This window comes from Dendrobates tinctorius, unplaced genomic scaffold, assembly GCF_039654945.1.
Source record: "Dendrobates tinctorius isolate UK_male_01 unplaced genomic scaffold, ASM3965494v1 ptg000011l, whole genome shotgun sequence".
Classification (NCBI taxonomy): Eukaryota; Metazoa; Chordata; class Amphibia; order Anura; family Dendrobatidae; genus Dendrobates; species Dendrobates tinctorius.
The window spans coordinates 120,492,238-120,512,235 of NW_027361679.1; the positions used below are offsets into that span (position 1 = coordinate 120,492,238).

A 19,998-nucleotide genomic window follows, 5' to 3' on the forward strand; every position below is an offset into this window, starting at 1 on the left:
AGCTTGAGGCAGGGCCAGTACCGGCATGGGAGACTGGCTGGGAATCCCTGGTCCTGTTGACATTTTGTACGTTTTTTTTCCAAGCTTGCCCTTCCGAGTTTATCCTTCTTGAAAAGAACGTCAGAGATGGCACGCTTCTGTCAACGGCCATTCTAAGCTGAATATGCATGCCCTCGTCAGATCGCAGCCGCTAAGCAGCTTGAGGCCGGGCCAGTACCGGCATGGGAGACTGGCTGGGAATCCCTGGTCCTGTTGACATTTTGTACGTTTTTTTTCCAAGCTTGCCCTTCCGAGTTTATCCTTCTTGAAAAGAACGTCAGAGATGGCACGCTTCTGTCAACGGCCATTCTTAGCTGAATATGCATGCCCTCGTCAGATCGCAGCTGCTAAGCAGCTTGAGGCAGGGCCAGTACCGGCATGGGAGACTTGCTGGGAATCCCTGGTCCTCTTGACGTTTTATTTCCAAGCTTGCCCTTCCGAGTTTATCCTTCTTGAAAAGAACGTCAGAGATGGCACGCTTCCGTCAACGGCCATTCTAAGCTCAATATGCATTCCCTCGTCAGATCGCAGCCTCTAAGAAGCTTGAGGCCGGGCCAGTACCGGCATGGGAGACTGGCTTGGAATCCCTGGTCCTGTTTACGTTCTGTACGTTTTTTTTCCAAGCTTGCCCTTCCGAGTTTATCCTTCTTGAAAAGAACGTCAGAGATGAAACGCTTCTGTCAACGGCCATTCTAAGCTGAATGTGCATGCCCTCGGCAGATCGCAGCCGCTAAGCAGCTTGAGGCAGGGCCACTACGGGCATGGGAGACTGGCTGGGAATCCCTGGTCCTCTTGACATTTTGTACGTTTTTTTTCCAAGCTTTCCCTTCCGAGTTTATCCTTCTTGAAAAGAACGTCAGAGATGGCACACTTCCGTCAACGGCCATTCTAAGCTGAATATGCATGCCCTCGTCACATCGCAGCCGCTAAGCAGCTTGAGGCCGGGCTAGTACCGGCATGGGAGACGGGCTGGGAATCCCTGGTCCTAATGACATTTTGTACGTTTTTTTGCCAAGCTTGCCCTTCCGAGTTTATCCTTCTTGAAAAAAACGTCAGAGATGGCACGCTTCTGTCAACGGCCATTCTAAGCTGAATATGCATGCCCTCGTCAGATCGCAGCCGCTAAGCAGCTTGAGGCCGGGCCAGTACCGGCATGGGAGACTGGCTGGGAATCCCTGGTCCTGTTGACATTTTTTACGTTTTTTTTCCAAGCTTGCCCTTCCGAGTTTATCCTTCTTGAAAAGAACGTCAGAGATGACACACTTCCGTCAACGGCCGTTCTAAGCTGAATATGCATGCCCTCGTCAGATCGCAGCCGCTAAGCAGCTTGAGGCCGGGCCAGTACCGGCATGGGAGACTGGCTGGGAATCCCTGGTCCTGTTGACATTTTGTACGTTTTTTTTCCAAGCTTGCACTTCCGAGTTTATCCTTCTTTAAAAGAACGTCAGAGATGGAACGCTTCTGTCAACGGCCATTCTAAGCTGAATATGCATCCCCTCGTCAGATCGCAGCCGCTAAGCAGCTTGAGGCCGGGCCAGTACCGGCATGGGAGACTGGCTGGGAATCCCTGATCCTGTTGACATATTGTACATTTTATTTCCAAGCTTGCCCTTCCGAGTGTATCCTTCTTGAAAAGAACGTCAGAGATGGCACGCTTCCGTCAACGGCCATTCTAAGCTGAATATGCATGCCCTCGTTAGATCGCAGCCGCTAAGCAGCTTGAGGCAGGGCCAGTACCGGCATGGGAGACTTGCTGGGAATCCCTGGTCCTGTTGACATTTTGTACGTTTTATTTCCAAGCTTGCCCTTCCGAGTTTATCCTTCTTGAAAAGAACGTCAGAGATGGCACGCTTCCGTCAACGGCCATTCTAAGCTGTATATGCATTCCCTCGTCAGATCGCAGCCTCTAAGCAGCTTGAGTCCGGGCCAGTACCTGCATGGGAGACTGGCTGGGAATCCCTGGTCCTGTTGACATTCTGTATGTTTTTTTTCCAAGCTTGCCCTTCCGAGTTTATCCTTCTTGAAAAAAACGTCAGAGATGGCACGCTTCCATCATCGGCCATTCTAAGCTGAATATGCATTCCCTCGTCACATCGCAGCCGCTAAGCAGCTTGAGGCCGGGCCAGTACCGGCATGGGAGACTGGCTGGGAATCCCTGGTCCTAATGACATATTGTACGTTTTTTTTGCCAAGCTTGCCCTTCCGAGTTTATCCTTCTTGAAAAAAACGTCAGAGATGGCACGCTTCCGTCAACGGCCATTCTAAGCTGAATATGCATGCCCTCGTCAGATCGCAGCCGCTAAGCAGCTTGAGGGCGGGCCAGTACCGGCATGGGAGACTGGCTGGGAATCCCTGGTCCTGTTGACATTTTGTACGTTTTTTTTCCAAGCTTGCCCTTCCGAGTTTATCCTTCTTGAAAAGAACGTCAGAGATGGCACACTTCCGTCAACGGCCATTGTAAGCTGAATATGCATGCCCTCGTCAGATCGCAGCCGCTAAGCAGCTTGAGGCCGGGCCAGTACTGGCATGGGAGACTGGCTGGGAATCCCTGGTCCTGTTGACATTTTGTACGTTTTTTTTCCAAGCTTGCCCTTCCGAGTTTATCCTTCTTGAAAAGAACGTCAGAGATGGCACGCTTCCGTCAACAGCCATTCTAAGCTGAATATGCATGCCCTCGTCAGATCGCAGCCGCTAAGCAGCTTGAGGCCGGGCCAGTACCGGCATGGGAGACTGGCTGGGAATCCCTGGTCCTGTTGACATTTTGTACGTTTTTTTTTCCAAGCTTGCCCTTCCGAGTTTATCCTTCTTGTAAAGAACGTCAGAGATGGCACGCTTCCGTCAACGGCCATTCTAAGCTGAATATGCATGCCCTCGTCAGATTGCAGCCGCTAAGCAGCTTGAGGCCGGGCCAGTACCGGCATGGGAGACTGGCTGGGAATCCCTGGTCCTGTTGACATTTTGTACGTTTTTTTTCCAAGCTTGCCCTTCCGAGTTTATCCTTCTTGAAAAGAACGTCAGAGATAGCACGCTGCTGTCAACGGCCATTCTAAGCTGAATATGCATGCCCTCGTCAGATCGCAGCCGCTAAGCAGCTTGAGGCCGGGCCAGTACCAGCATGGGAGACTGGCTGGGAATCCCTGGTCCTGTTGACATTTTGTAAGTTTTTTTTCCAAGCTTGCACTTCCGAGTTTATCCTTCTTGAAAAGAACGTCAGAGATGGCACGCTTCCGTCAACAGCCATCCTAAGCTGAATATGCATGTCCTCGTCAGATCGCAGCCGCTAAGCAGCTTGAGGCCGGGCCAGTACCGGCATGGGAGACTGGCTGGGAATCCCTGATCCTGTTGACATTTTGTACGTTTTATTTCCAAGCTTGCCCTTCCGAGTTTATCCTTCTTGAAAAGAGCGTCAGAGATGACACGCTTCCGTCAACGGCCATTCTAAGCTGAATATGCATGTCCTCGTCAGATCGTAGCCGCTAAGCAGCTTGAGTCCGGGCCAGTACCGGCATGGGAGACTGGCTGGGAATCCCTGGTCCTGTTGACATTTTGTACGTTTTTTTTCCAAACTTGCCCTTCCGAGTTTATCCTTCTTGAAAAGAAGGTCAGAGATGCCATGCTTCTGTCAATGGCCATTCTAAGCTGAATATGCATCCCCTCGTCAGATCGCAGCCGCTAAGCAGCTTGAGGCCGGGCCAATACCGGCATGGGAGACAGCCTGGGATTCCCTGGTCCTGTTGACGTTTTGTTTCCAAGCTTGCCCTTCCGAGTTTATCCTTCTTGAAAAGAACGTCAGAGATGGCACGCTTCCATTAACGGCCATCCTAAGCTGAATATGCATGCCCTCGTCAGATCGCAGCCGCTAAGCAGCTTGAGGCCGGGCCAGTACCGGCCTGGGAGACTGGCTGGGAATCCCTGATCCTGTTGACATTTTGTACGTTTTATTTCCAAGCTTGCCCTTCCGAGTTTATCCTTCTTGAAAAGAGCGTCAGAGATGACACGCTTCCGTCAACGGCCATTCTAAGCTGAATATGCATGCCCTCGTCAGATCGCAGCCGCTAAGCAGCTTGAGGCAGGGCCAGTACCGGCATGCGAGACTGGCTGGGAATCCCTGGTCCTGTTGACATTTTGTACGTTTTTTTTCCAAGCTTGCCCTTCCGAGTTTATCCTTCTTGAAAAGAACGTCAGAGATGGCACGCTTCCGTCAACGGCCATTCTAAGCTGAATATGCATGCGCTTGTCAGATCGCAGCCGCTAAGCAGCTTGAGGCATGGCCAGTACCGGCATGGGAGACTGGCTGGGAATCCCTGGTCCTGTTGACATTTTGTACGTTTTTTTTCCAAGCTTGCCCTTCCGAGTTTATCCTTCTTGAAAAAAACGTCAGAGATGACACGCTTCCGTCAACGGCCATTCTAAGCTGAATATGCCTTCCCTCGTCAGATCGCAGCCGCTAAGCAGCTTGAGGCCGGGCCAGTACCGGCATGGGAGACTGGCTGGGAATCCCTGGTCCTGTTGACATTTTGTACGTTTTTTTTCCAAGCTTGCCCTTCCGAGTTTATCCTTCTTGAAAAGAACGTCAGAGATGGCACGCTTCCGTCAACGGCCATTCTAAGCTGAATATGCATGCCCCAGTCAGATCGCAGCCGCTAAGCAGCTTGAGGCCGGGCAAGTACTGGCATGGGAGACTGGCTGGGAATCCCTGATCCTGTTGACATTTTGTACGTTTTATTTCCAAGCTTGCCCTTCCGAGTTTATCCTTCTTGAAAAGAACGTCAGAGATGACACGCTTCCGTCAACGGCCATTCTAAGCTGAATATGCATGCCCTCGTCAGATCGCAGCCGCTAAGCAGCTTGAGGCAGGGCCAGTACCGGCATGTGAGACTGGCTGGGAATCCCTGGTCCTGTTGACATTTTGTACGTTTTTTTTCCAAGCTTGCCCTTCCGAGTTTATCCTTCTTGAAAAGAACGTCAGAGATGGCACACTTCCGTCAACGGCCATTCTAAGCTGAATATGCATACCCTTGTCAGATCGCAGCCGCTAAGCAGCTTGAGGCCGGGCCAGTACCGGCATGGGAGACTGGCTGGGAATCCCTGGTCCTGTTGACATTTTGTACGTTTTTTTTTCCAAGCTTGCCCTTCCGAGTTTATCCTTCTTGAAAAAAACGTCAGAGATGGCACGCTTCCGTCAACGGCCATTCTAAGCTGAATATCCCTGCCCTCGTCAGATCGCAGCAGCTTAAGGCCGGGCCAGTACCGGCATGGGAGACTGGCTGGGAATCCCTGGTCCTGTTGACATTTTGTACGTTTTTTTTCCAAGCTTGCCCTTCCGAGTTTATCCTTCTTGAAAAGAACGTCAGAGATGACACACTTCCGTCAACGGCCATTCTAAGCTGAATATGCATTCCCTCGTCAGATCGCAGCCGCTAAGCAGCTTGAGGCCGGGCCAGTACCGGCATGGGAGACTGGCTGGGAATCCCTGGTCCTGATGACATTTTGTACGTTTTTTTTCCAAGCTTGCCCTTCCGAGTTTATCCTTCTTTAAAAGAACGTCAGAGATGGCATGCTTCCGTCAACGGCCATTCTAAGCTGAATATGCCTGCCCTCGTCAGAGCGCAGCCGCTAAGCAGCTTGAGGCCGTGCCAGTACCGGCATGGGAGACTGGCTGGGAATCCCTGGTCCTGTTGACATTTTGTACGTTTTTTTTCCAAGCTTGCCCTTCCGAGTTTATCCTTCTTGAAAAGAACGTCAGAGATGGCATGCTTCCGGCAACGGCCATTCTAAGCTCAATATGCATGCCCTCGTCAGATCGCAGCCGCTAAGCAGCTTGAGGCCGGGCCAGTACCGGTTTGGGAGACTGGCTGGGAATCCCTGGTCCTGTTGACATTTTGTACGTTTTTTTTCCAAGCTTGCCCTTCCGAGTTTATCCTTCTTGAAAAGAACGTCAGAGATGTCACGCTTCCGTCAACGGCCATTCTAAGCTGAATATGCATTCCCTCGTCAGATCGCAGCCGCTAAGCAGCTTGAGGCCGGGCCAGTACCGGCATGGGAGACTGGCTGGGAATCCCTGGTCCTGTTGACATTTTGTACGTTTTTTTTCCAAGCTTGCCCTTCCGAGTTTATCCTTCTTGAAAAGAACGTCAGAGATGGCACGCTTCTGTCAACGGCGATTCTAAGCTGAATATGCATGCCCTCGTCAGATCGCAGCCGCTAAGCAGCTTGAGGCCGGGCCAGTACCGGCATGGGAGACTGGCTGGGAATCCCTGATCCTGTTGACATTTTGTACGTTTTATTTCCAAGCTTGCCCTTCCGAGTTTATCCTTCTTGAAAAGAACGTCAGAGATGACACGCTTCCGTCAACGGCCATTCTAAGCTGAATATGCATGCCCTCGTCAGATCGCAGCCGCTAAGCAGCTTGAGTCAGGGCCAGTACCGGCATGCGAGACTGGCTGGGAATCCCTGGTCCTGTGGACATTTTGTACGTTTTTTTTCCAAGCTTGCCCTTCCGAGTTTATCCTTCTTGAAAAGAACGTCAGAGATGACACACTTCCGTCAACGGCCATTCTAAGCTGAATATGCATGCCCTTGTCAGATCGCAGCCGCTAAGCAGCTTGAGGCCGGGCCAGTACCGGCATGGGAGACTGGCTGGGAATCCCTGGTCCTGTTGACATTTTGTACGTTTTTTTTCCAAGCTTGCCCTTCCGAGTTTATCCTTCTTGAAAAAAACGTCAGAGATGGCACGCTTCCGTCAACGGCCATTCTAAGCTGAATATGCCTTCCCTCGTCAGATCGCAGCCGCTAAGCAGCTTGAGGGCGGGCCAGTACCGGCAAGGGAGACTGGCTGGGAATCCCTGGTCCTGTTGACATTTTGTACGTTTTTTTTCCAAGCTTGCCCTTCCGAGTTTATCCTTCTTGAAAAGAACGTCAGAGATGGCACGCTTCCGTCAATGGCCATTCTAAGCTGAATATGCCTGCCCTCGTCAGATCGCAGCCGCTAAGCAGCTTGAGGCCGGGCCAGTACCGGCATGGGAGACTGGCTGGGAATCCCTGGTCCTGTTGACATTTTGTACGTTTTTTTTCCAAGCTTGCCCTTCCGAGTTTATCCTTCTTGAAAAGAACGTCAGAGATGGCACGCTTCCGTCAACGGCCATTCTAAGCTGAATATGCATGCCCTCGTCAGATCGCAGCCGCTAAGCAGCTTGAGACCGGGCCACTACCGGCATGGGAGACTGGCTGAGAATCCCTGATCCTGTTGACATGTTGTACGTTTTATTTCCAAGCTTGCCCTTCCGAGTTTATCCTTCTTGAAAAGAACGTCAGAGATGACACGCTTCCGTCAACGGCCATTCTAAGCTGAATATGCATTCCCTCGTCAGATTGCAGCCGCTAAGCAGCTTGAGGCAGGGCCAGAACCGGCATGCGAGACTGGCTGGGAATCCCTGGTCCTGTTGACATTTTGTACGTTTTTTTTCCAAGCTTGCACTTCCGAGTAAATCCTTCTTGAAAAGAACGTCAGAGATGGCACACTTCCGTCAATGGCCATTCTAAGCTGAATATGCATGCCCTCGTCAGATCGCAGCAGCTTGAGGCCGGGCCAGTACCGGCATGGGAGACTGGCTGGGAATCCCTGGTCCTTTTGACATTTTGTACGTTTTTTTTCCAAGCTTGCCCTTCCGAGTTTATCCTTCTTGAAAAAAAGGTCAGAGATGGCACGCTTCCGTCAACGGCCATTCTAAGCTGAATATGCATGCCCTCGTCAGATCGCAGCCGCTAAGCAGCTTGAGGCCGGGCCAGTACCGGCATGGGAAACTGGCTGGGAATCCCTGGTCCTGTTGACATATTGTACGTTTTTTTTCCAAGCTTGCCCTTCCGAGTTTATCCTTCTTGAAAAGAACGTCAGAGATGGCACGCTTCCGTCAACGGCCATTCTAAGCTGAATATGCATGCCCTCGTCACATCTCAGCCGCTAAGCAGCTTGAGGCCGGGCCAGTACCGGCATGGGAGACTGGCTGGGAATCCCTGGTCCTGTTGACATTTTGTACGTTTTTTTTCCAAGCTTGCCCTTCCGAGTTTATCCTTCTTGAAAAGAACGTCAGAGATGACACGCTTCCGTCAACGGCCATTCTAAGCTGAATATGCATGCCCTCATCAGATCGCAGCCGCAAAGCATCTTGAGGCCGTGCCAGTACCGGCATGGGAGACTGGCTGGGAATCCCTGGTCCTGTTGACATTTTGTACGTTTTTTTTCCAAGCTTGCCCTTCCGAGTTTATCCTTCTTGAAAAGAACGTCAGAGATGGCACGCTTCCGTCAACGGCCATTCTAAGCTGAATATGCATGCCCTCGTCAGATCGCAGCCGCTAAGCAGCTTGAGGCTGGGCCAGTACCGGCATGGGAGACTGGCTGGGAATCCCTGGTCCTGTTGACATCTTGTACGTTTTTTTTCCAAGCTTGCCCTTCCGAGTTTATCCTTCTTGAAAAGAACATCAGAGATGACACGCTTCCGTCAACGGCGATTCTAAGCTGAATATGCATGCCCTCGTCAGATCGCAGCCGCTAAGCAGCTTGAGGCCGGGCCAGTACCGGCATGGGAGACTGGCTGGGAATCCCTGATCCTGTTGACATTTTGTATGTTTTATTTCCAAGCTTGCCCTTCCGAGTTTATCCTTCTTGAAAAGAACGTCAGAGATGACACGCTTCCGTCAACGGCCATTCTAAGCTGAATATGCATGCCCTCGTCAGATCGCAGCCGCTAAGCAGCTTGAGGCAGGCCCTGTACCGGCATGCGAGACTGGCTGGGAATCCCTGGTCCTGTGGACATTTTGTACGTTTTTTTTCCAAGCTTGCCCTTCCGAGTTTATCCTTCTTGAAAAGAACGTCAGAGATGACACGCTTCCGTCAACGGCCATTCTAAGCTGAATATGCATGCCCTTGTCAGATCGCAGCCGCTAAGCAGCTTGAGGCTGGGCCAGTACCGGCATGGGAGACTGGCTGGGAATCCCTGGTCCTGTTGACATTTTGTACGTTTTTTTTCCAAGCTTGCCCTTCCGAGTTTATCCTTCTTGAAAAAAACGTCAGAGATGGCACGCTTCCGTCAATGGCCATTCTAAGCTGAATATGCCTTCCCTCGTCATATCGCAGCCGCTAAGCAGCTTGAGGGCGGGCCAGTACCGGCAAGGGAGACTGGCTGGGAATCCCTGGTCCTGTTGACATTTTGTACGTTTTTTTTCCAAGCTTGCCCTTCCGAGTTTATCCTTCTTGAAAAGAACGTCAGAGATGGCACGCTTCCGTCAACGGCCATTCTAAGCTGAATATGCATGCCCTCGTCAGATCGCAGCCGCTAAGCAGCTTGAGACCGGGCCACTACCGGCATGGGAGACTGGCTGAGAATCCCTGATCCTGTTGACATGTTGTACGTTTTATTTCCAAGCTTGCCCTTCCGAGTTTATCCTTCTTGAAAAGAACGTCAGAGATGACACGCTTCCGTCAACGGCCATTCTAAGCTGAATATGCATTCCCTCGTCAGATTGCAGCCGCTAAGCAGCTTGAGGCAGGGCCAGAACCGGCATGCGAGACTGGCTGGGAATCCCTGGTCCTGTTGACATTTTGTACGTTTTTTTTCCAAGCTTGCACTTCCGAGTAAATCCTTCTTGAAAAGAACGTCAGAGATGACACACTTCCGTCAACGGCCATTCTAAGCTGAATATGCATGCCCTCGTCAGATCGCAGCAGCTTGAGGCCTGGCCAGTACCGGCATGGGAGACAGGCTGGGAATCCCTGGTCCTGTTGACATTTTGTACGTTTTTTTTCCAAGCTTGCCCTTCCGAGTTTATCCTTCTTGAAAAAAAGGTCAGAGATGGCACGCTTCCGTCAACGGCCATTCTAAGCTGAATATGCATGCCCTCGTCAGATCGCAGCCGCTAAGCAGCTTGAGGCCGGGCCAGTACCGGCATGGGAGACTGGCTGGGAATCCCTGGTCCTCTTGACATTTTGTACGTTTTTTTTCCAAGCTTGCCCTTCCGAGTTTATCCTTCTTGAAAAGAACGTCAGAGATGGCACGCTTCTGTCAACGGCCATTCTAAGCTGAATATGCATGCCCTCGTCAGATCGCAGCCGCTAAGCAGCTTGAGGCCGGGCCAGTACCGGCATGGGAGACTGGCTGGGAATCCCTGATCCTGTTGACATATTGTACGTTTTATTTCCAAGCTTGCCCTTCCGAGTGTATCCTTCTTGAAAAGAACGTCAGAGATGACATGTTTCCGTCAACGGACATTCTAAGCTGAATATGCATTCCCTCGTCAGATCGCAGCCGCTAAGCAGCTTGAGGCAGGGCCTCTACGGGCATGGGAGACTTGCTGGGAATCCCTGGTCCTGTTGACATTATGTACGTTTTATTTCCAAGCTTGCCCTTCCGAGTTTATCCTTCTTGAAAAGAACGTCAGAGATGGCACACTTCCGTCAACGGCCATTCTAAGCTGAATATGCATGCCCTCGTCAGATCGCAGCCGCTAAGCAACTTGAGGCCGGGCCAGTACCGGCATGGGAGACTGGCTGGGAATCCCTGGTCCTGTTGACATTTTGTACGTTTTTTTTCCAAGCTTGCCCTTCCGAATTTATCCTTCTTGAAAAAAACGTCGGAGATGGCACGTTTCCGTCAACGGCCATTCTAAGCTGAATATGCATGCCCTCGTCAGATCGCAGCCGCTAAGCAGCTTGAGGCAGGGCCAGTACCGGCATGGGAGACTTGCTGGGAATCCATGGTCCTGTTGACATTTTGTACGTTTTATTTCCAAGCTTGCCCTTCCGAGTTTATCCTTCTTGAAAAGAACGTCAGAGATAGCACACTTCCGTCAACGGCCATTCTAAGCTGAATATGCATGCCCTCATCAGATTGCAGCCTCTAAGCAGCATGAGGCCGGGCCAGTACCGGCATGGGAGACTGGCTGGGAATCCCTGGTCCTGTTGACATTCTGTACGTTTTTTTTCCAAGCTTGCCCTTCCGAGTTTATCCTTCTTGAAAAAAACGTCAGAGATGGCACACTTCCGTCAACGGCCATTCTAAGCTGAATATGCATTCCCTCGTCACATCGCAGCCGCTAAGCAGCTTGGGGCCGGGCCAGTACCGGCATGGGAGACTGGCTGGGAATCCCTGGTCCTGTTGACATTTTGTACGTTTTTTTTCCAAGCTTGCCCTTCCGAGTTTATCCTTCTTGAAAAGAACGTCAGAGATAGCACGCTTCCGTCAACGGCCATTCTAAGCTGAAAATGCATGCCCTCGTCAGATCGCAGCCGGTAAGCAGCTTTAGGCCGGGCCAGTACCGGCATGGGAGACTGGCTGGGAATCCCTGGTCCTGCTGACATTTTGTACGTTTTTTTTCCAAGCTTGCCCTTCCGAGTTTATCCTTCTTGAAAAGAACGTCAGAGATGGCACGCTTCCGTCAACGGCCATTCTAAGCTGAATATGCATTCCCTCGTCAGATCGCAGCCGCTAAGCAGCTTGAGGCCGGGCCAGTACCAGCATGGGAGACTGGCTGGGAATCCCTGGTCCTGTTGACGTTTTGTACGTTTTTTTTCCAAGCTTGCCCTTCCGAGTTTATCCTTCTTGAAAAAAACGTCAGAGATGGCACGCTTCCGTCAACGGCCATTCTAAGCTGAATATGCATGCTCTCATCAGATCGCAGCCGCTAAGCAGCTTGAGGCCGGGCCAGTACCGGCATGGGAGACTGGCTGGGAATCCCTGGTCCTGTGGACATTTTGTACGTTTTTTTTCCAAGCTTGCCCTTCCGAGTTTATCCTTCTTGAAAAGAACGTCAGAGATGACACGCTTCCGTCAACGGACATTCTAAGCTGAATATGCATTCCCTCGTCAGATCGCAGCCGCTAAGCAGCTTGAGGCAGGGCCTCTACGGGCATGGGAGACTTGCTGGGAATCCCTGGTCCTGTTGACATTATGTACGTTTTATTTCCAAGCTTGCCCTTCCGAGTTTATCCTTCTTGAAAAGAACGTCAGAGATGGCACACTTCCGTCAACGGCCATTCTAAGCTGAATATGCATGCCCTCGTCAGATCGCAGCCGCTAAGCAACTTGAGGCCGGGCCAGTACCGGCATGGGAGACTGGCTGGGAATCCCTGGTCCTGTTGACATTTTGTACGTTTTTTTTCCAAGCTTGCCCTTCCGAATTTATCCTTCTTGAAAAAAACGTCGGAGATGGCACGTTTCCGTCAACGGCCATTCTAAGCTGAATATGCATGCCCTCGTCAGATCGCAGCCGCTAAGCAGCTTGAGGCAGGGCCAGTACCGGCATGGGAGACTTGCTGGGAATCCATGGTCCTGTTGACATTTTGTACGTTTTATTTCCAAGCTTGCCCTTCCGAGTTTATCCTTCTTGAAAAGAACGTCAGAGATAGCACACTTCCGTCAACGGCCATTCTAAGCTGAATATGCATGCCCTCATCAGATTGCAGCCTCTAAGCAGCATGAGGCCGGGCCAGTACCGGCATGGGAGACTGGCTGGGAATCCCTGGTCCTGTTGACATTCTGTACGTTTTTTTTCCAAGCTTGCCCTTCCGAGTTTATCCTTCTTGAAAAAAACGTCAGAGATGGCACACTTCCGTCAACGGCCATTCTAAGCTGAATATGCATTCCCTCATCGCAGCCGCTAAGCAGCTTGGGGCCGGGCCAGTACCGGCATGGGAGACTGGCTGGGAATCCCTGGTCCTGTTGACATTTTGTACGTTTTTTTTCCAAGCTTGCCCTTCCGAGTTTATCCTTCTTGAAAAGAACGTCAGAGATAGCACGCTTCCGTCAACGGCCATTCTAAGCTGAAAATGCATGCCCTCGTCAGATCGCAGCCGGTAAGCAGCTTTAGGCCGGGCCAGTACCGGCATGGGAGACTGGCTGGGAATCCCTGGTCCTGCTGACATTTTGTACGTTTTTTTTCCAAGCTTGCCCTTCCGAGTTTATCCTTCTTGAAAAGAACGTCAGAGATGGCACGCTTCCGTCAACGGCCATTCTAAGCTGAATATGCATGCCCTCGTCAGATCGCAGCCGCTAAGCAGCTTGAGGCCGGGCCAGTACCAGCATGGGAGACTGGCTGGGAATCCCTGGACCTGTTGACGTTTTGTACGTTTTTTTTCCAAGCTTGCCCTTCCGAGTTTATCCTTCTTGAAAAAAACGTCAGAGATGGCACGCTTCCGTCAACGGCCATTCTAAGCTGAATATGCATGCTCTCATCAGATCGCAGCCGCTAAGCAGCTTGAGGCCGGGCCAGTACCGGCATGGGAGACTGGCTGGGAATCCCTGGTCCTGTGGACATTTTGTACGTTTTTTTTCCAAGCTTGCCCTTCCGAGTTTATCCTTCTTGAAAAGAACGTCAGAGATGACACGCTTCCGTCAACGGCCATTCTAAGCTGAATATGCATGCCCTTGTCAGATCGCAGCCGCTAAGCAGCTTGAGGCCGGGCCAGTACCGGCATGGGAGACTGGCTGGGAATCCCTGGTCCTGTTGACATTTTGTACGTTTTTTTTCCAAGCTTGCCCTTCCGAGTTTATCCTTCTTGAAAAAAACGTCAGAGATGGCACGCTTCCATCAACGGCCATTCTAAGCTGAATATGCCTTTCCTCGTCAGATCGCAGCCGCTAAGCAGCTTGAGGGCGGGCCAGTACCGGCAAGGGAGACTGGCTGGGAATCCCTGGTCCTGTTGACATTTTGTACGTTTTTTTTCCAAGCTTGCCCTTCCGAGTTTATCCTTCTTGAAAAGAACGTCAGAGATGGCACACTTCCGTCAATGGCCATTCTAAGCTGAATATGCATGCCCTCGTCAGATCGCAGCCGCTAAGCAGCTTGAGGCCGGGCCAGTACTGGCATGGGAGACTGGCCGGGAATCCCTGGTCCTGTTGACATTTTGTACGTTTTTTTTCCAAGCTTGCCCTTCCGAGTTTATCCTTCTTGAAAAGAACGTCAGAGATGGCACGCTTCCGTCAACGGCCATTCTAAGCTGAATATGCATGCCCTCGTCAGATCGCAGCCGCTAAGCAGCTTGAGACCGGGCCACTACCGGCATGGGAGACTGGCTGAGAATCCCTGATCCTGTTGACATGTTGTACGTTTTATTTCCAAGCTTGCCCTTCCGAGTTTATCCTTCTTGAAAAGAACGTCAGAGATGACACGCTTCCGTCAACGGCCATTCTAAGCTGAATATGCATTCCCTCGTCAGATTGCAGCCGCTAAGCAGCTTGAGGCAGGTCCAGAACCGGCATGCGAGACTGGCTGGGAATCCCTGGTCCTGTTGACATTTTGTACGTTTTTTTTCCAAGCTTGCACTTCCGAGTAAATCCTTCTTGAAAAGAACGTCAGAGATGGCACACTTCCGTCAACGGCCATTCTAAGCTGAATATGCATGCCCTCGTCAGATCGCAGCAGCTTGAGGCCGGGCCAGTACCGGCATGGGAGACTGGCTGGGAATCCCTGGTCCTGTTGCCATTTTGTACGTTTTTTTTCCAAGCTTGCCCTTCCGAGTTTTTCCTTCTTGAAAAAAAGGTCAGAGATGGCACGCTTCCGTCAACTGCCATTCTAAGCTGAATATGCATGCCCTCGTCAGATCGCAGCCGCTAAGCAGCTTGAGGCCGGGCCAGTACCGGCATGGGAGACTGGCTGGGAATCCCTGGTCCTGTTGACATTTTGTACGTTTTTTTTCCAAGCTTGCCCTTCCGAGTTTATCCTTCTTGAAAAGAACGTCAGAGATGGCACGCTTCTGTCAACGGCCATTCTAAGCTGAATATGCATGCCCTCGTCAGATCGCAGCCGCTAAGCAGCTTGAGGCCGGGCCAGTATCGGCATGGGAGACTGGCTGGGAATCCCTGATCCTGTTGACATATTGTACGTTTTATTTCCAAGCTTGCCCTTCCGAGTGTATCCTTCTTGAAAAGAACGTCAGAGATGACACGTTTCCGTCAACGGACATTCTAAGCTGAATATGCATGCCCTCGTCAGATCGCAGCCGCTAAGCAGCTTGAGGCAGGGCCTCTACGGGCATGGGAGACTTGCTGGGAATCCCTGGTCCTGTTGACATTATGTACGTTTTATTTCCAAGCTTGCCCTTCCGAGTTTATCCTTCTTGAAAAGAACGTCAGAGATGGCACACTTCCGTCAACGTCCATTCTAAGCTAAATATGCATGCCCTCGTCAGATCGCAGCCGCTAAGCAGCTTGAGGCCGTGCCAGTACCGGCATGGGAGACTGGCTGGGAATCCCTGGTCCTCTTGACATTTTGTACGTTTTTTTTCCAAGCTTGCCCTTCCGAATTTATCCTTCTTGAAAAAAACGTCAGAGATGGCACGTTTCCGTCAACGGCCATTCTAAGCTGAATATGCATGCCCTCGTCAGATCGCAGCCGCTAAGCAGCTTGAGGCAGGGCCAGTACCGGCATGGGAGACTTGCTGGGAATCACTGGTCCTGTTGACATTTTGTACGTTTTATTTCCAAGCTTGCCCTTCCGAGTTTATCCTTCTTGAAAAGAACGTCAGAGATAGCACGCTTCCGTCAACGGCCATTCTAAGCTGAATATGCATGCCCTCGTCAGATTGCAGCCTCTAAGCAGCATGAGGCCGGGCCAGTACCGGCATGGGAGACTGGCTGGGAATCCCTGGTCCTGTTGACATTCTGTACGTTTTTTTTCCAAGCTTGCCCTTCCGAGTTTATCCTTCTTGAAAAAAACGTCAGAGATGGCACGCTTCCGTCAACGGCCATTCTAAGCTGAATATGCATGCCCTCGTCACATCGCAGCCGCTAAGCAGCTTGAGGCCGGGCCAGTACCGGCATGGGAGACTGGCTGGGAATCCCTGGTCCTGTTGACATTTTGTACGTTTTTTTTCCAAGCTTGCCCTTCCGAGTTTATCCTTCTTGAAAAGAACGTCAGAGATGACACGCTTCCGTCAACGGCCATTCTAAGCTGAATATGCATTCCCTCGTCAGATCGCAGCCGCTAAGCAGCTTGAGGCTGGGCCAGTACCGGCATGGGAGACTGGCTGGAAATCCCTGGTCCTGTTGACATTTTGTACGTTTTTTTTCCAAGCTTGCCCTTCCGAGTTTATCCTTCTTTAAAAGAACGTCAGAGATGGCATGCTTCCGTCAAGGGCCATTCTAAGCTGAATATGCATGCCCTCGTCATATCGCAGCCGCTAAGCAGCTTGAGGCCGGGCCAGTACCGGCATGGGAGACTGGCTGGGAATCCCTGGTCCTGTTGACGTTTTGTACGTTTTTTTTCCAAGCTTGCCCTTCCGAGTTTATCCTTCTTGAAAAAAACGTCAGAGATGGCACGCTTCCGTCAACGGCCATTCTAAGCTGAATATGCATGCACTCGTCAGATCGCAGCTGCTAAGCAGCTTGAGGCCGGGCCAGTACCGGCATGGGAGACTGGCTGGGAATCACTGGTCCTGTTGACATTTTGTACGTTTTTTTTCCAAGCTTGCCCTTCCGAGTTTATCCTTCTTTAAAAGAACGTCAGAGATGGCACGCTTCCGTCAAGGGCCATTCTAAGCTGAATATGCATGCCCTCGTCAGATCGCAGCCGCTAAGCAGCTTGAGGCTGGGCCAGTACCGGCATGGGAGACTGGCTGGGAATCCCTGGTCCTGTTGACGTTTTGTACGTTTTTTTTCCAAGCTTGCCCTTCCGAGTTTATCCTTCTTGAAAAAAACGTCAGAGATGGCACGCTTCCGTCAACGGCCATTCTAAGCTGAATATGCATGCACTCATCAGATCGCAGCTGCTAAGCAGCTTGAGGCCGGGCCAGTACCGGCATGGGAGACTGGCTGGGAATCCCTGGTCCTGCTGACATTTTGTACGTTTTATTTCCAAGCTTGCCCTTCCGAGTTTATCCTTCTTGAAAAGAACGTCAGAGATGGCACGCTTCCGTCAACGGCCATTCTAAGCTGAATATGCATGCCCTCGTCAGATCTCAGCTGCTAAGCAGCTTGAGGCCGGGCCAGTACCGGCATGGGAGACTGGCTGGGAATCACTGGTCCTGTTGACATTTTGTACGTTTTTTTTCCAAGCTTGCCCTTCCGAGTTTATCCTTCTTGAAAAGAACGTCAGAGATGACACGTTTCCGTCAACGGACATTCTAAGCTGAATATGCATGCCCTCGTCAGATCGCAGCCGCTAAGCAGCTTGAGGCAGGGCCTCTACGGGCATGGGAGACTTGCTGGGAATCCCTGGTCCTGTTGACATTATGTACGTTTTATTTCCAAGCTTGCCCTTCCGAGTTTATCCTTCTTGAAAAGAACGTCAGAGATGGCACACTTCCGTCAACGTCCATTCTAAGCTAAATATGCATGCCCTCGTCAGATTGCAGCCGCTAAGCAGCTTGAGGCCGGGCCAGTACCGGCATGGGAGACTGGCTGGGAATCCCTGGTCCTCTTGACATTTTGTACGTTTTTTTTCCAAGCTTGCCCTTCCGAATTTATCCTTCTTGAAAAAAACGTCAGAGATGGCACGTTTCCGTCAACGGCCATTCTAAGCTGAATATGCATGCCCTCGTCAGATCGCAGCCGCTAAGCAGCTTGAGGCAGGGCCAGTACCGGCATGGGAGACTTGCTGGGAATCACTGGTCCTGTTGACATTTTGTACGTTTTATTTCCAAGCTTGCCCTTCCGAGTTTATCCTTCTTGAAAAGAACGTCAGAGATAGCACGCTTCCGTCAACGGCCATTCTAAGCTGAATATGCATGCCCTCGTCAGATTGCAGCCTCTAAGCAGCATGAGGCCGGGCCAGTACCGGCATGGGAGACTGGCTGGGAATCCCTGGTCCTGTTGACATTCTGTACGTTTTTTTTCCAAGATTGCCCTTCCGAGTTTATCCTTCTTGAAAAAAACGTCAGAGATGGCACGCTTCCGTCAACGGCCATTCTAAGCTGAATATGCATGCCCTCGTCACATCGCAGCCGCTAAGCAGCTTGAGGCCGGGCCAGTACCGGCATGGGAGACTGGCTGGGAATCCCTGGTCCTGTTGACATTTTGTACGTTTTTTTTCCAAGCTTGCCCTTCCGAGTTTATCCTTCTTGAAAAGAACGTCAGAGATGACACGCTTCCGTCAACGGCCATTCTAAGCTGAATATGCATTCCCTCGTCAGATCGCAGCCGCTAAGCAGCTTGAGGCTGGGCCAGTACCGGCATGGGAGACTGGCTGGAAATCCCTGGTCCTGTTGACATTTTGTACGTTTTTTTTCCAAGCTTGCCCTTCCGAGTTTATCCTTCTTTAAAAGAACGTCAGAGATGGCATGCTTCCGTCAAGGGCCATTCTAAGCTGAATATGCATGCCCTCGTCATATCGCAGCCGCTAAGCAGCTTGAGGCCGGGCCAGTACCGGCATGGGAGACTGGCTGGGAATCCCTGGTCCTGTTGACGTTTTGTACGTTTTTTTTCCAAGCTTGCCCTTCCGAGTTTATCCTTCTTGAAAAAAACGTCAGAGATGGCACGCTTCCGTCAACGGCCATTCTAAGCTGAATATGCATGCACTCGTCAGATCGCAGCTGCTAAGCAGCTTGAGGCCGGGCCAGTACCGGCATGGGAGACTGGCTGGGAATCACTGGTCCTGTTGACATTTTGTACGTTTTTTTTCCAAGCTTGCCCTTCCGAGTTTATCCTTCTTTAAAAGAACGTCAGAGATGGCACGCTTCCGTCAAGGGCCATTCTAAGCTGAATATGCATGCCCTCGTCAGATCGCAGCCGCTAAGCAGCTTGAGGCTGGGCCAGTACCGGCATGGGAGACTGGCTGGGAATCCCTGGTCCTGTTGACGTTTTGTACGTTTTTTTTCCAAGCTTGCCCTTCCGAGTTTATCCTTCTTGAAAAAAACGTCAGAGATGGCACGCTTCCGTCAACGGCCATTCTAAGCTGAATATGCATGCACTCATCAGATCGCAGCTGCTAAGCAGCTTGAGGCCGGGCCAGTACCGGCATGGGAGACTGGCTGGGAATCCCTGGTCCTGCTGACATTTTGTACGTTTTATTTCCAAGCTTGCCCTTCCGAGTTTATCCTTCTTGAAAAGAACGTCAGAGATGGCACGCTTCCGTCAACGGCCATTCTAAGCTGAATATGCATGCCCTCGTCAGATCTCAGCTGCTAAGCAGCTTGAGGCCGGGCCAGTACCGGCATGGGAGACTGGCTGGGAATCACTGGTCCTGTTGACATTTTGTACGTTTTTTTTCCAAGCTTGCCCTTCCGAGTTTATCCTTCTTGAAAAGAACGTCAGAGATGGCACGCTTCTGTCAACGGCCATTCTAAGCTGAATATGCATGCCCTCGTCAGATCGCAGCCCCTAAGCAGCTTGAGGCCGGGCCAGTACCGGCATGGGAGACTGGCTGGGAATCCCTGATCCTGTTGACATTTTGTACGTTTTATTTCCAAGCTTGCCCTTCCGAGTTTATCCTTCTTGAAAAGAGCGTCAGAGATGACACGCTTCCGTCAACGGCCATTCTAAGCTGAATATGCATGCCCTCGTCAGATCGCAGCCGCTAAGCAGCTTGAGGCAGGGCCAGTATCGGCATGCGAGACTGGCTGGGAATCCCTGGTGCTGTTGACATTTTGTACGTTTTTTTTCCAAGCTTGCCCTTCCGAGTTTATCCTTCTTGAAAAGAACGTCAGAGATGGCACACTTCCGTCAACGGCCATTCTAAGCTGAATATGCATGCCCTTGTCAGATCGCAGCCGCTAAGCAGCTTGAGGCAGGGCCAGTACCGGCATGGGAGACTGGTTGGGAATCCCTGGTCCTGTTGACATTTTGTACGTTTTTTTTCCAAGCTTGCCCTTCCGAGTTTATCCTTCTTGAAAAGAACGTCAGAGATGGCACGCTTCTGTCAACGGCCATTCTAAGCTGAATATGCATGCCCTCGTCAGATCGCAGCTGCTAAGCATCTTGAGGCCGGGCCAGTACCAGCTTGGGAGACTGGCTGGGAATCCCTGGTCCTGTT

General features: G+C 51.2%; 7 pseudogenes; all 7 read left to right on the top strand.

Annotated features, from left to right (window-relative positions):
• Window positions 1–139: 139 nt before the first annotated feature.
• LOC141055186 (5S ribosomal RNA) lies at window positions 140–258 on the top strand (annotated as a pseudogene).
• An 852-nt stretch (window positions 259–1,110) lies between these two features.
• On the top strand, window positions 1,111–1,229 carry LOC141055197 (5S ribosomal RNA; annotated as a pseudogene).
• A 1,450-nt stretch (window positions 1,230–2,679) lies between these two features.
• On the top strand, window positions 2,680–2,798 carry LOC141055542 (5S ribosomal RNA; annotated as a pseudogene).
• Window positions 2,799–3,072: 274 nt separating this feature from the next.
• LOC141051827 (5S ribosomal RNA) lies at window positions 3,073–3,191 on the top strand (annotated as a pseudogene).
• A 3,785-nt stretch (window positions 3,192–6,976) lies between these two features.
• LOC141058599 (5S ribosomal RNA) lies at window positions 6,977–7,095 on the top strand (annotated as a pseudogene).
• A 4,569-nt stretch (window positions 7,096–11,664) lies between these two features.
• LOC141058760 (5S ribosomal RNA) lies at window positions 11,665–11,783 on the top strand (annotated as a pseudogene).
• A 1,444-nt stretch (window positions 11,784–13,227) lies between these two features.
• LOC141058764 (5S ribosomal RNA) lies at window positions 13,228–13,346 on the top strand (annotated as a pseudogene).
• The last annotated feature ends 6,652 nt before the right edge of the window (window positions 13,347–19,998 follow it).